Below are 14,236 nucleotides of genomic sequence, written 5' to 3'. Positions count from 1 at the left end.
GGGCGAGAGGTGCATCCGCCTCTCCGGAGCGCGGGGTGCAGTCCCCCCCCCCCCCCCCCTCAATGCCAGAGGAGCCGGTCCGGGGCAAGAGACGGGCTCCCACCCCTTTTTTATCACTCGTACAATATGGTGACACCAGAGACGAGTGATTCGAGTGCGCTATCGCGAGCTTCTTTGATGCCTGTACCTGCTCCTCAAGACGAGTTGGGACAGGCAAACGAAGAAAATGTGCTGCAAAGACACTCAAGGATCACCTTGCTCCTTGAGCAAAATATCAAAAACGGAAAGATCAGTGAGGCGGCACTGACAATAATTAAAAACGAGTTGGCGGCGTGGGCCATCGTTAACGCCAAGCTCGAGGGCCGCGTAGTAGAGTTGGAAAAGGAAAATGAAAGACTGAGAAAGCAACCTGCTAAGACTTGGGCGGGAGTGGTCGCACAAGCGCCACCAAAACCGCGAACAACCAAAGACACCATTCCAAAAGTTACCAAAAGAGCAGACACAACGGTCTTTCTAAGGACCTTGCCTGGTCAGGACACTAGCGTGAGGAAAATACAGGAGCTGCTCACCACTACCATAAACCCGGTAAAAGACAAGATTAGAATTAACAAAGTTAAACCAAGTAGGAATTCAGTAATTGTAGAAGTTGCCTCCGATGAGGACAAAGAAAAACTATTAAACAATGCTAAATTAAACTCGGTGGTCAAATGCGAGCCACCGAGGAAAAGAAACCCGTTGGTCATCTTATATGATGTACCAACGATCATGACAAATGAGGAAATACATAACACTATAAAGGCACAAAATTTTGAGGAAATGTCAGAGGAAGAATTTAAAGAAAATTTCAAACTGAGATTTAAAACGGGGCCTCGGGACCGCAATGTGGTTCATCACGTCGCTGAGGTCTCTGCTCAAATGTGGAGAAAAATAACTGCAATGGGCAAACTGTACATCGGCTTTCATGCCATAAATACACGTGACTATCTTGTGGTACTGCGTTGCCACAACTGTGGAGATCTCGACCACGTTCTGAGGCACTGTAACAGGGGGTCGGCCTGCTCAAAATGTGGTGAGGACGGTCATGTGCGAAAAGACTGTAGGGCTGCAGCAGTCTGCATCCCTTGTAAGAGACGGGGCAAAAAACTTGTGGCGCCACTGGGCGTAACTGCCCCACCTACAGACTCTTGGAACAGAGATTAATTTCGAGGATAGACTATGGCTGAACAAGCCAAAGCGAACAGGATGCCCAAAAGAAAATCCCCGAGCAAAAGGAGGAGGGATGCCATGAGGGCAAGTGCCTTTAAGTTATTCTTGAGGTCGCTCTCTGACGCCACAATCAATACCAATGATGCGAGTACTCAAACGGACTCTACCACAACTGACAGAGGAACTCAAACTGAGCCTCTTACAGTCAAGTCCCCCTCCTCCCAAAGCCGGGAGACAAGGCCGACTAAAGATCAACGGCAATGGCATCCTGTAACAGAGACTGTGGCAATCTCAACGAAGGAGAACAGAAATACAAACCAACCAGTTCAGGAAAACAAAATAACTAGCTCTAGTGAACTAGCCACAATAGATCCTGTCGTGAGATTGCCATCCATCGACCCAGTCAGAGTCTATCCTACCCTCGAATTTACAATGCAACTGGCAAGATTAGAGCAGCCGACTACCCTGACCACTGCCTTAAGATACGTGGTCCGAGTGGGACATGAATATGGTAGGAGAGTCACCTTCTCGGTAATGGAGGCTGTAGACAGAATTCAACTAAAGTCAGTGAATCTCCCCACCGACTTCGGAGCCCTGCGGGACCTACTTAAGAAAGTCTTCGAAAGACGTGGCGAAAAATTCGACTTGGACGATATCTACCAACAAGTTTTGGCAAATGGACGCATCACATTTGACTGGAACAAGACTTGGCCTAACGACAGAATTCACACATATTTCCCATAAAAACTAAATGACGAAAACCACCATTGGCCAACTTAACGTCCATAACAGCAGACTTGTGATGCAGGAGCTACGTAAGGAAGTGGAGGAGAGGAGACTGGATCTGGTCTGTCTGCAAGAGCCGTACTCCCTAAATGGGAAATTAGCTTTTACAGCTGCGACCTGGCAAGTTATAAGCAGAGGGGAAGACCCAAGATCGGCAATAACTATAACCAACAAACTCCTAAGAGCCATAGTTCTAACACAGTTCACAACCAGCCACTGCAACGTCGTGGAGCTGCAGTCTCCATCCGGAACCATTATCTTCATCAACATGTACTTTCAGTATGGCGATGACATTGAGAGACACTTCGCACACCTCACCACAGTTATCACGGCGTTACGGGGGCGGAAAGTAATTATAACTGCAGACATAAACGCTAAATCTCCCCTATGGTACAACAGCACCAGGGACCCAAATGGAGAGAGGGTAAAAGAGGCCATCATGGCCTTGCAGCTGGTGGTAGCAAACAAGCCTGGCAAACCTCTGACCTACGTGGAGGGAGGTGGCCAAGGCACAAACATTGATGTGACCTTGGCTACGCCTAATGCTGCGCATCTAATCCAGCAGTGGAAAGTTGTAGAGAACGCCACCACTAGTGACCATAATCTTATCACTTTCAGTATGGGAGACAAGGAGAGCCGCTGGGCCATGGGGTGGGAGGTGCAATATAATTACAAAAGAGCCGATTGGGAGAGACTTGCTAGGGAGTGCGACATTCCTGCAGTACCAGAAGGTGACGTACACCGGGACACTGACGTTGACAACAGAGCCGAGGAACTGATGACAGTAATAACTCGAGCGGTGAAGGCTGCTGTACCTACTAGGAGGAAGGCCATGGCGGCCTCTCCGTCACCATGGTCAGCTGAACTAGAGGAGATGCGCCGGTCTGTTAGAAGGCTAGGAGGCACTACCAACGCAGTGTCGTCTGGCTAGAAAGACAACGATGGTTGCAGCTATACCGGGAAGCTAAAGACAATTTCCACAAACATTTACGTGAAGTAAGATCTAAAAGTTGGGAACACTTTGTTCTAAACCAACTTGCTTTAGACCCTTAGGGAGTTCCCTATAAGCTTGTCCGGGAGAAAATCCTCTCTCCGATGGAGCTCTCAACCGTCAGGCGTGGGGATGGGATGACGGAGTCTTGGCAGGAAACTGCTGAGGTCCTTCTCCAGTCCCTGCTGCCTGATGACACAGCGGATGGAGAGACAGACGAACAACGGCAGCTGTGTGAGAACTATAACAACAATGTATATGGAAATGATACGGCAGTCTACCCTTTCTCTGAAGAGGAGGTAGCTGCCCATATAAAATCCCTGAAGAGAGGGCCAGACGGCATTGTGGCGGAGGTGGTGCAATTCCTGGCCCCCAGATAGTCGCCCCTCTAACTCATCTATACAATGAATGTCTCAGGCAGCAAAAGTTCCCCCGAATTTGGAAGAGGGCAAATGTAGTAATCATTAAGAAAGGAGCTGACAAAGACCCAGCAGAAACAAAATCTTACCGACCAATCTGCCTGCTTGATCTACTTGGGAAGGTTCTGGAGAGACTTCTGGCTGACAGACTGGCTGCGCACCGAGTGCTGTGCGGGATGAGCAGCAGGCAGTTCGGCTTTAGGCCTGGGCGATCGGCATCTGATACAATCAATAATACAATCAATAATAACGCAGCATGGCTGTGTAAAACATGCAGTTGCCTCGTGTTTAAATAAATGCTGTTGCCGCGTGATAAACAAATGTAAACACGCTTCAGAAGACTGTATGTAGCAGGTGGCTGTTTCTTATTTATTAAACACTACTACACATTGATCTTGCCAAAAGCCGAGAAGCGATTCTTCTTAATGTTTTAGCTCTCAGGGGCACTCTGGGATGCTCTCTGGTGCACTCTGTGATGCTCTCTGGGGCACTCTGGGATGCTCTCTTTCTCTCATTTTGATGCTTTCTGTTGATTCTCTGATTATGTATGCCTTATTTTTAGATCCTTTATCTCTTATTTTTAATTTTATTGTTCATTATAAAGTTGCGAAGCATCCTTATCTATCTCGTGAGATTTTTTTCTTTTCTAAAGTCTACCTCTACTTTAATTTTAAACTCTTTTAGATCTATAAATTAATTATTTATTAATTATCATTTCTGTGTGGGTTGCAGTGGTTCCGACCCCTGGGGAGGTGGGTGGGTGTTCATGCATGGCTGTGTGCGCCGCCATATTGGCGGGTGACCTTGGACGGGACTTAGTCGCAGCACGAGGCGCCTGGGCGGATCGCGCTATAGTTTTAACTAAGGGCGATCCGCTGGAAAGGGTCCCTTCCGGTGCCGCCATTGCGGTTTCTCAGCGCGCTACTTCCGGTGCCGCGCCCAGTTTGGCGGCTCTTATCAGTAGCAACATCCGTTCTGGGCTCCAGCAGGCGCCGACAGGCGCCTGCTACAGTCTTCTGAAGCTTGTTTACATTTGTTTATCACGTGGCAACAGCATATATTTAAACACCAGGCAACTGCATGTTTTACACAGCCATGCTGCGTTATTATTGATTGTATATTATAAAGTACGTTGTCGGCATCATGGTGGACATAAGTGGCGCCTTCGACAACCTGTGGTGGCCTTCGCTCTTCTCCTGTTTACGGGAGAAGGAGTGTCCAGGGCCGCTATATGGGTGTCTGAGGAGCTATTGCGAGGATCGGGAGGTCTGGTTATCATCCCCTGTCACAAGGGTAAGAAAAACAATCACCAAGGGATGTCCCCAGGGCTCCTTACTAGGTCCCCTGTTTTGGGACATCCACATGGAACCCTTACTAGACAAATTACAGCAAAGTGACGAAGTGCTAGAGGTGATAGCCTACGCCGATGACCTCCTCCTACTGGTTGGCGGCCGTAGCCGAGAAGACATAGAGCCCAAGATAGAACGAGCAATAGAAATACTACAACTTTGGTGCCGAAACACTAAGATGAAGATTTCACCAGCTAAGTCCACATACCTCCTTCTAAAGGGACAACTAGTTCGTAATCCAACTGTCAGGATAGAGGGCTCACCAGTTCTCAGGCGACGTGAGACTCGCTATCTCGGCATCATCATTGATGAAAGGTGGTCATTCAGCAGGCACATTGAAACCGTAACTCAAAGAGCTCTACAAGTACCCAAAAACCTCATCTCCATTGGACACAAACGCTTCCATCTCCCACCACATCTCATCAAACTTTATCACAATAGTATACTCACCTCCATAGTGGGTTACGTCTCGGGAATCTGGGCACACAGGCTCACGAGGGTGGTGCCCGCCATGACAGTGAGAAGAGTGCAGAGAAACATGATTATGAGATCAGTGGGGGCATACAGGACTACACCGGGAGGAGCCCTGTTAGTCATAATGGGACTCTGCCCCTTAGATATCAAAATTCGGGAGCAGGCCGCTTGGTACTGGGCAAAAAAGGGGAATTTGGAGAAGACAGAGGAAATTCTAGGAAGCAGGATTGAGAACAAAGTTGAGATTAGGCTAAGAGGGGATCAGCTATGGCAACATTCATGGGAAGGCGAAGAAACAGGGCGCAGAACTTTTGACTTCTTACCAGATGTCAGGGAAAGAATGGGAATGTCATATTTTGAACCAACCCGGGGACTAATTCACTTTCTCACTGGACATGGACCCTATTCGACATACTTATGTCGTTTCGGGAAAAAGGCGACACCCGCGTGTGACTGTGGTGTTCCGGAGGGTAGACCATGTAGTCTACGAGTGCCCCCTTTTCAATGATGTGGCCTCAGTGTTACGTGACCAACTACCGCACAATGACACGTATAGACTGCTTAGACAACACGACACCTTTCAGACTATTAACAAACTGGCTAACGCGGTATCACAGAGAGTCTTAAAGGACTACTTGAGAGAACTAAATTAGCACCTATTAGAGACCTACTCAAATACCGAAAAAGTCTGGTACCCTATTCCCAAACCGCCTGGGCGCGGAAAGGCCGACTCCTTCAGTCTAGAATCCGCCGCGCCTCGGGATTAGGGGGCGTGGGGTGCAAGCTTACTGATCTGGACGCACCCGATTTGACCTTAGGATAAGTTCAGTTGTAGGACTTAGTTTTTTAGATACTATTCTTAGGAACCTGCAGCGACCAACATCTTGGCCTGCCCAGTGTCAGGGGCACGCTCATTGGGGTTAGCTCAATGAGCAAGGCTCTATAGTAGGTTTATATTTTTCAGCTGACACATTTGTAACGCTGCAGGCTTTAGTGACTAGTCTATAGTTAGTTAGGTTACCACTTAGTACTTAATTAAGACAAATTTGCCCATTGCATTTTCCATATAGCTTGTCTAATCACTAGTTACTAAATAATACTTAGAATAGCTGCAATTTGTATAAAATGTATCAGTATTTTCGGCCCACTAATCACATAAGGCAGTGGGCTAGATTGTATAATTAATAAGCTTTCTGGAAATAAAGATTAAAAAAAAAAGTTCTTCCTCTGCCAACTGCAATTGGGCGCAACCTTCAGGCGGCTTTTGGCTATTATCTCATGTCTGGTTCCATGTTTAAAGTCCGTTTTGAGACACTTACCATGCCCTCACGGGATGGTGGCCTCGGGCTCGTCAATGTCTGTATGCGAGCGGCAGCCTTGTACATGAGTACCATGAGAAAACAGTGGATGGGCCAGGGTACATCTCTAACACGCAGCTTGCTTGAGGTCCTCCTACCTGCTTCCACCTCACCACTGGTGTCTGTCGGCCATATCGTGCCTCATTTGTCTCATATTTCGACCTATTTCGTCAACTACAATTACATACATACCAGTCTCCCAGATACTCGCCCACCCAGGACTAAGGATTCTTACAGGAGACCAAACATCCATCCATCCAGTGGCCCATAGTGTGGACTACCGTCCACCAGCCCTTCCTCCCCACGAACGTCCGGGCACTGTGGTATCACATAGTCAACAGGAAATTTGCCACGAAGCAGCGACTGCACAACATTGGCTTGTCAGAATCCCCTCTCTGTCTCCTTTGCCAGCAACTGGACACTGATGAACACCGTCTGAGATGCGCCTCATCGCAAGATGTATGGCGCTTCGTGCAGCAAATCATTGCCTGCTATCTCCGGGTGCCACCAGACACAATCGAACCTCGAATGTTTCTATACCCGGAGGACAGACATTTTTCCGCCGCCAAATGTCACGCTATTACGTGGGTCAAAGGGTGGGCGGTCGCTTATCTCTTTCATGAGGGACCTAAATCCCGCCTCGACTTCTGGACCTATTTACGAACAGCCCATGCAGCTCTCGAAAACACGCCACGTTACCGAACATTATTTGCTATCTATCTTCGAGCTGTCTTTGTTAGATCTTCACTGAGTTGGGGGGTGCCTAGCTCAGAGGGCACCCACCCCTCCTCCCACGGCGGTGTCTGAGTTTAAACCGCCTACGATCGATTCTACTTCTGACCTCCGCGGATGGGAGAGCGCGTCGCAGATTGCGCGGATTTTATTTCTTTTTGCTTTTCCTTTTCTTTAACCAGAATTTATATTTCTTTTTCTCTTTCGCCGATGTGTTCACATAATTTCATGATAATAGTGAATATTACACAAACACATGCAAAAAAAAAAAAAAAAAACGCCTCCCACTTCTGTTGATTCCTGTGTCTTCCACTTCCCTAAGCACCACAGGCTCGGTGGTGGTGAGGGGGACACTGTGCCCAGGCCTCGGTTTTCGACCCCTGCCCACTTTGCCCCCCGAGCCCCCACCGGTCCACTACCAACACAAAAAAAATAATTAAAAAAAGTGGTAAAAAAAGATGGAAAAAGTGGTCAGGCTGTCAATCCTAAGGGCCCGGGTTCGATTCCCGGCTGGGTCGGAGATTTTCTCCGCTCAGGGACTGGGTGTTGTGTTGTCCTAATCATCATCATTTCATCCTCATCGACGCGCAAGTCGCCGAAGTGGCGTCAAATCGAAAGACTTGCACCAGGCGAGCGGTCTAACCGTCACACGCCATTATTATAATCGTACTTCATGCACTGAGTTTACCAATCAAGGGTCTACCACTTACGAGGAACAGAAGGCATGGATAGAATAAGAATAAATGGTCAGGAAGGAGGATGCAGAGAGACGAGAAAGGAAAGAAAATGAAGGTAGAAAAAGTTCATGCCTGCCTTAGTGCACCAACGATTTCGGAAACCTTGCAGACGCGGTATGACGGCACAGGGCGTTACAGAGCCCTTAAAGCGCTCACGTCTGTGGAGCAAGGCGAAGGAATCTATTTTCATCATAGAGTGGAGAAATGAGGCTTATACGAAAGATGAAAGAAGAAAAGAGTTGACCATGACACAAAAATGAAACGGAAGAAAATGCCATGAACGGCTGGGAGACTCTGTGCTTGCCAAACACATTGTGCAAGCTGCACATCCCTGGAGATTAACAAAAAGCTATACAAAAAGAGTATCTTAAAAACGTTCTCATCAGAACAACTAAGCATGACATACTTCTTCACAACAGAGTTGTGTTTTTAAAATACACAGGCAGTAACTGTATTATGGACGCAAAATTTATGCTATAAAGGAGATTTAAAAGTTCTTCTCTGGATAAATCGCTGCAAATGCTTCAGTATATATCAACACTCACAGTACAGAAGAGACGGTGGCGGCGGGGCGGGTGGCTGCACGGCGGCGAAAGTACGCGCACGGGCGTTGATGCCAGGACCCAAACGGACACGACAGCGGGAAACTGACCGGCGGCGAACGTTGGGCGGCGCCTCTGGGCAGCGCGGTGGCAGGTGGGCGACAACAGCGGAGCCCGCGACGCTGACGTCTGGGCTGGCTGCAAGCGTGAAACGCGGCCAGACCGCACGCAGTATTCACGTGCACGGTGAGGCACTTCTCGGCGGACTGGCAAATATCAGGGGCGACGGAGGTGGGCGGGCGGCAGCGGCAGGGGAGCCGCGCCGACCGTGAACAGCTGCACGGCCGCCACGGCAGCGGCTCGGATGTCCGGCGCGCACGTGTTGGTGCTGCGCTCGGCGAGACGCAGGCAGACTTTGCCCTAGGCGCTGGTATGTGCGGACGCAGCGTCTGGCGTGACGTCGAGCCTACGCGCTGCGGCACCCAGATTCGGCTCGTAGAGGAGTAACAGCGGCAAATGTTGACCGGCCACACAATGTCAAACATGAACCAGAATAAACGGTCACCCTGTGAACCGAACGGTGGGAACGAATCCCACTTCTGACACCAATTGTACAGTAGGGGAAGTTTACGAGGGACTTCTGCAACCAATGTAAAGTTATGTGGGCGCCAACATCCCACTTCTGGTCACCAATTGTAAAAGAGTTCATGCCAGGAAGGGGGCATATAATTGTTACGTCCCACTCCTGACACCAAATGTAAAAGAGTACGTGATTTGGAGAAGGGGAGAGAAAATTCTGACACAAAAGTTAATGTATAAAATGGCACGAAAAGGGGAAGAAGGTTGTTAAATATGCCTCGTGGCGGCAGTGCGCCGGAGGTCGAGCGGTCAGGATCTGATAGTGTCCATCCGGGGCTGCCGTTAAATGACAAAACAGGGAATTAAGTACAATAAAGAGGATATATTTCAATATATGGAGCACAAAAGGCGGGCCTAGGATCGGAAGTTAGCAGGTTTAGGCCAGTCTAGGTCGAACAATTAATTAAAATGGGCAATCGAAGGGGAAGCGGTTCATGTTAACTTACGTTGGTTGCCGGTCGTGAAAAGCAGAGGCAGAGGCTCTGCCTTCCAAAAAGACGTCTGTTCTGCTCTAGGTCTGGATTACAAGAGAGAGAAGCATATGTGTTCTGCACTGCACGATGCTCCGCCGTCCACACACGTGATAGGCATCCTGTGCATGCTATTGGCAAAAATCAATGGAGTTAATTTGCTAGCAGTTTCAGCAGAGGGCCCAGGGCGTCTCCTGTCAGCAGCTTTAACTGGACAGAACTGCCTTGGTTTTGTAAGATAAGCGACTTGTGTCACGTAGACACTTGTCAAGATTCCACTGGGCCTTTGAAATAAATTTCTTAAACCAGTTCTCTAAAATATTCCTTGACTGGCTGCCATCCTGTAAACTCCAAAACCATTAGCCCAACACAAGTATCAGTCTTTTCTGAAAGCCTTACCTTTCGCCCCACTCCAAAATTCAGTCACACTGGACTTGTTAAAGGCCTTCTCTCCTTCTTCCTGTCCCTATAGTGGAAACACTTTTTCGCCAATCAGTCTTAACCTAAGACTGAACCCTGCCTGACTCAGTTCGCTTTTCCTTCCAACTGTGATCCATCCCCAGTGCCCCCACATCACCCCCTATTAACGTTCAAGAATTTGTTAACCTCAAATCTTGCCTCACCAACATTCCCCAAATCCCTCAACATGCAACCTAATTTTACATCTGCAGAAAGAACTGCAATCGACCACCTAAAACTGATCCCAACCTTGTTATTTTACCTGCTGACAAAGTCTCCACCATGGTTGTTTTGAACTACAAGGATTAAGTGGCAGAAGGACTCTTCCAGCTGTCAGATTCGCCAACCTCCAAACCCTGCAACAGTGTCTCCATTCCCGAAATCCAGCAGGATCTCCAATCTCTCCTCAAGTCTTAGGCACATCCTAGAATCTCTCCCGGGGCTCTCTCTCTCTCGCCCCCCTCTCTGTTCATGAATGAAACCATGCAGAGTGCCCCATTGTGACTGGTTACTGTGTGCTCACTGAGAGATTCTCTGTTCTCGTAGACCAACACCATCAGCCTATTAGCTGCAACTTACCCTACTACATAAAAGATACCAACCACATCCTCCACCAACTCTCCACAGTTCCTGTTCCTTTACCATATGGTCCCTTGCTCATCACTATTGATGCCACCTCACCTCCCTTTGCACTAACTTCCCTAATGTTCATGGCCTAGCCACTATTGATCACTAGGTATCCCAGTGCCTGATGGATTCGAAATGAACAGCCTCCTTCCTGGTCACAATGGACAATTACATGCTCACCACAATTACTTCTCCTTTGAAGACATCACCTACAAACAAATCTGGGGTACAGCAATGGGCAACCCCATGGCACCATTCTATGCCAACCTATCCATGAGCTATCTAGAGGAATCTTTCCTAACCACCCCACAATCCCAAACACCTCATTTGGTTCAGTTTCATTGATGACATCCTCACGCTCTGGATTGAGAGGGAAGACACCCTATCCACATTCTTGCGGAACCTCTACACCTTCTGCCTCATTCGCTTCTCCTTGTCCTCCTCAATCCAACAAGCCACCTTCCTCGACATTGGCTACATCAGTACCTCTGTCCATATCAAACCTACCAACTACCAGTAATACCTCCACTTTGATGGCTGCCACCCATTTATTACCAAGAATTCACTTCCATACAGCCTAGCCACTGATGGCTGTTGCATCTTTAGTGACAAGCAATCCCTCTCAAAATATACCAGGTGTCTCACTAATGTCTTCACAGGCTCTCACTAATGTCTTCACAGGCTGTAATTAGCTTCCCAACTTTATATAGAAATAGATCCCCTGTGCTTTCTCTCTCCAGTCACCCACCACCTCCCTAAGTCCAACTATTTGGTCACAGAGGAGCATTCCCCTTGTGATTCAGTAACACCCAGGACTGCAACAACTGAATCACATTCTCCACCAGGGTTTCGACTACCTCTCTGAAATTTGGAATGTCCTACCCACTATCCTCCTCCCTCCCCAATTTGGTATTCCGCCATCCAGCGAAGCTACACAATATCCTCGTCCATCCCCACACAATGCCTGCTCCCAACCCCTTGCCTCATTGCTCATATCCCTGTAACAGACCTAGATGCAATGCCTGTCCCACACATCCTACCACCACCACCATTTCAGTGTGGGCACGAGCATGACCTACCTATCGAAGGCAGGGTTACTCATGAAATCAGTCATATGATTGACTGGCTAAGCTGCAGCCACTGTGTTTCATTTTACATATACATGACAGCCAATAAGCTATCTGTCCACATGAATGCCACTGACAAACTGTGGTCCAGAAACAGCTGGACGACCCAGTTGTTGAGCATGCCACCCAACACAATGTTCTTCATTTTAATGATTGTTTCACAGCATGTTTCTTCTGCATCCTTTCTACCAACACTAGCTTTTCTGAATTGAACAGATGGGAACTCTCCCTGTGATATATTCTACGTTTCCACAACCCTCCTGGCCTCAACCTTCATTAGTCATTGTCCTTCACCCACCTGTCTCATTACCTGTTGCCACTCCAGCACTACACAGCCTTCTATACCACAAGTGCACCCACAGACTTTTTACTTCTCACTTTTGCCATCCTCCCCCACCTCCCGATTGCACCTAGCTGCCCTACCCTCTCTCCACCTTGCTCCTGTATGGTCCCACAAGCAGCACTTTACCATACCCCACCAATACCCTGCTATTCCTCCCTCTCTCAGCCTCCTCCTTACTCCCACCACCCAGTTCCTTGCAGTCTAGCCTTGGCAGCCAGAGACAGTGGTCATGTGTATGTGAGCTGTGTTTGCATGAATATCTCTCTCTCTCATTGTGTGTGTGTGTCTATATATGTAGTCTGTTTCAGAAGAAGGCCTTCTGGCCAAATTTGTGTGTGTTTAGCAGTCTTTCTGTTGCGCCTATCTGCAACTCAGCATCTCCGCTATATAGTGAGTAGCAATCTATCCTTTTCATAATATTGTAATATTATTTAGTACTCACTTTTTAGTTTATGTGAGCAGGTTATGGCAGTGTAATGTCATTTACAGCGACTTACATGTTTTTTTTCCTTCTTTATTTTATTTTTTTTTGCTGCAAAATTAATTAGCTGGAGGCAAATCCAGTGTCCCCTCTCAAGTCTCCACATGGTTTCCCATTGTGCTGTGATGATGGAGATTGAGGGTACAGTACTTGCTGCTTGCAGACCCTGCATTTGCTGTCTGCTTGCAGAACACACTGTCTGTAAAGCCCTGTTCTAGAGGGACCAGTGCCTACTCTTTCTGTGACACTCATCATTCTTTCTGTAGCCAATTTACTACAGTCAACCAAACTGTATGATCTGTAAGTAAGAAGGTCCCATGTCCCTCATGCCAATGATTCAAATTTTCTCAAAGTCCAAAAGATTGCAATAAGCTGGCCACACACATCCTGTCGGCATATTTTGTTACAATCTTCACATAAGAAGTTGCATTAATGTTAGAAACACCTAGTAACCGTTATCACGTACTCACATCATTCTTTGTCTGCCAGTATGACTTTTTTCAGTACTGAAAGTTAGGTCATATAAGGGTGAAATTTTACACAACATATCCTGCAGGCACGGAGATACTGGATTATCAGTTTGGTAATTTTTGATCACAGTGTTCACGGTTCAACATTTTCCATTTCTATCAATGTATTTTTATTGATCTCATCAGTTTGAGATACAACTACATCAGAGAACAATTCACTACTCAGAACCAGATAATTTAAAAAATGATTTAAAAACACATTGTGTATAGAATTAGATGCCCTAATACAGTTTTTACATGTCAATATGTGAAGTTAAAATAAGCTTTATATGTAGAAAGTTACAATTACTAGAGAGATAACAGAAATAATGTGTCACAAGAGCTGAATAATAAACACCATTTACAAAGTTATCCTGTTAACTGAGATAAGTGTAACATAAATAAGGTTCATAACTCATAAACTGTCAAATCATATGGTGCCTTGTAGAGTATGTATGTAGGTGTAGGGTCTTAACAAGTCCTATGCTTGTGTCTATCAATCACATACCTGTTCCATTCCATTAATTAGTTATGACTAACTGCCCTCAACGAATCAAGAACTTACTCAACTTGAACCTGGCTTAATGACATAATTTTACAAGAGTGCTGGACCTATGCGGAGAGAAAGAATTTATTTTTACTGTATAAATGACACATGGCTACAAAGCTTGCAATACGTATGTTACAGTGGAATGAAAGGTACCAGTTTCTTCATACCTCTAACTTTGTTGAGTCATATGTGTTTACACCAAAATGGCAATGACACCGGACTGGAGTATTAAGTGCCTCATACAGATGTACATTTATACTCAACAGATCAACTGTAGAATTATCACAGCACGTATCTGGTCTCAGCATGTTTTATATCATACCTATTTGTCACATTACATTTTTATCTGATTATATCCTGTATGGAAGGGAGAAGTAATATCCTCTTAGAATTTCCTCTGAAGATGGGTTCTCAAAATTATGTGAGTAACCTGCCAT

The sequence above is a fragment of the Schistocerca piceifrons genome, chromosome X (assembly GCF_021461385.2).
Source record: "Schistocerca piceifrons isolate TAMUIC-IGC-003096 chromosome X, iqSchPice1.1, whole genome shotgun sequence".
Classification (NCBI taxonomy): Eukaryota; Metazoa; Arthropoda; class Insecta; order Orthoptera; family Acrididae; genus Schistocerca; species Schistocerca piceifrons.
This window is presented reverse-complemented; position numbering follows the sequence as displayed.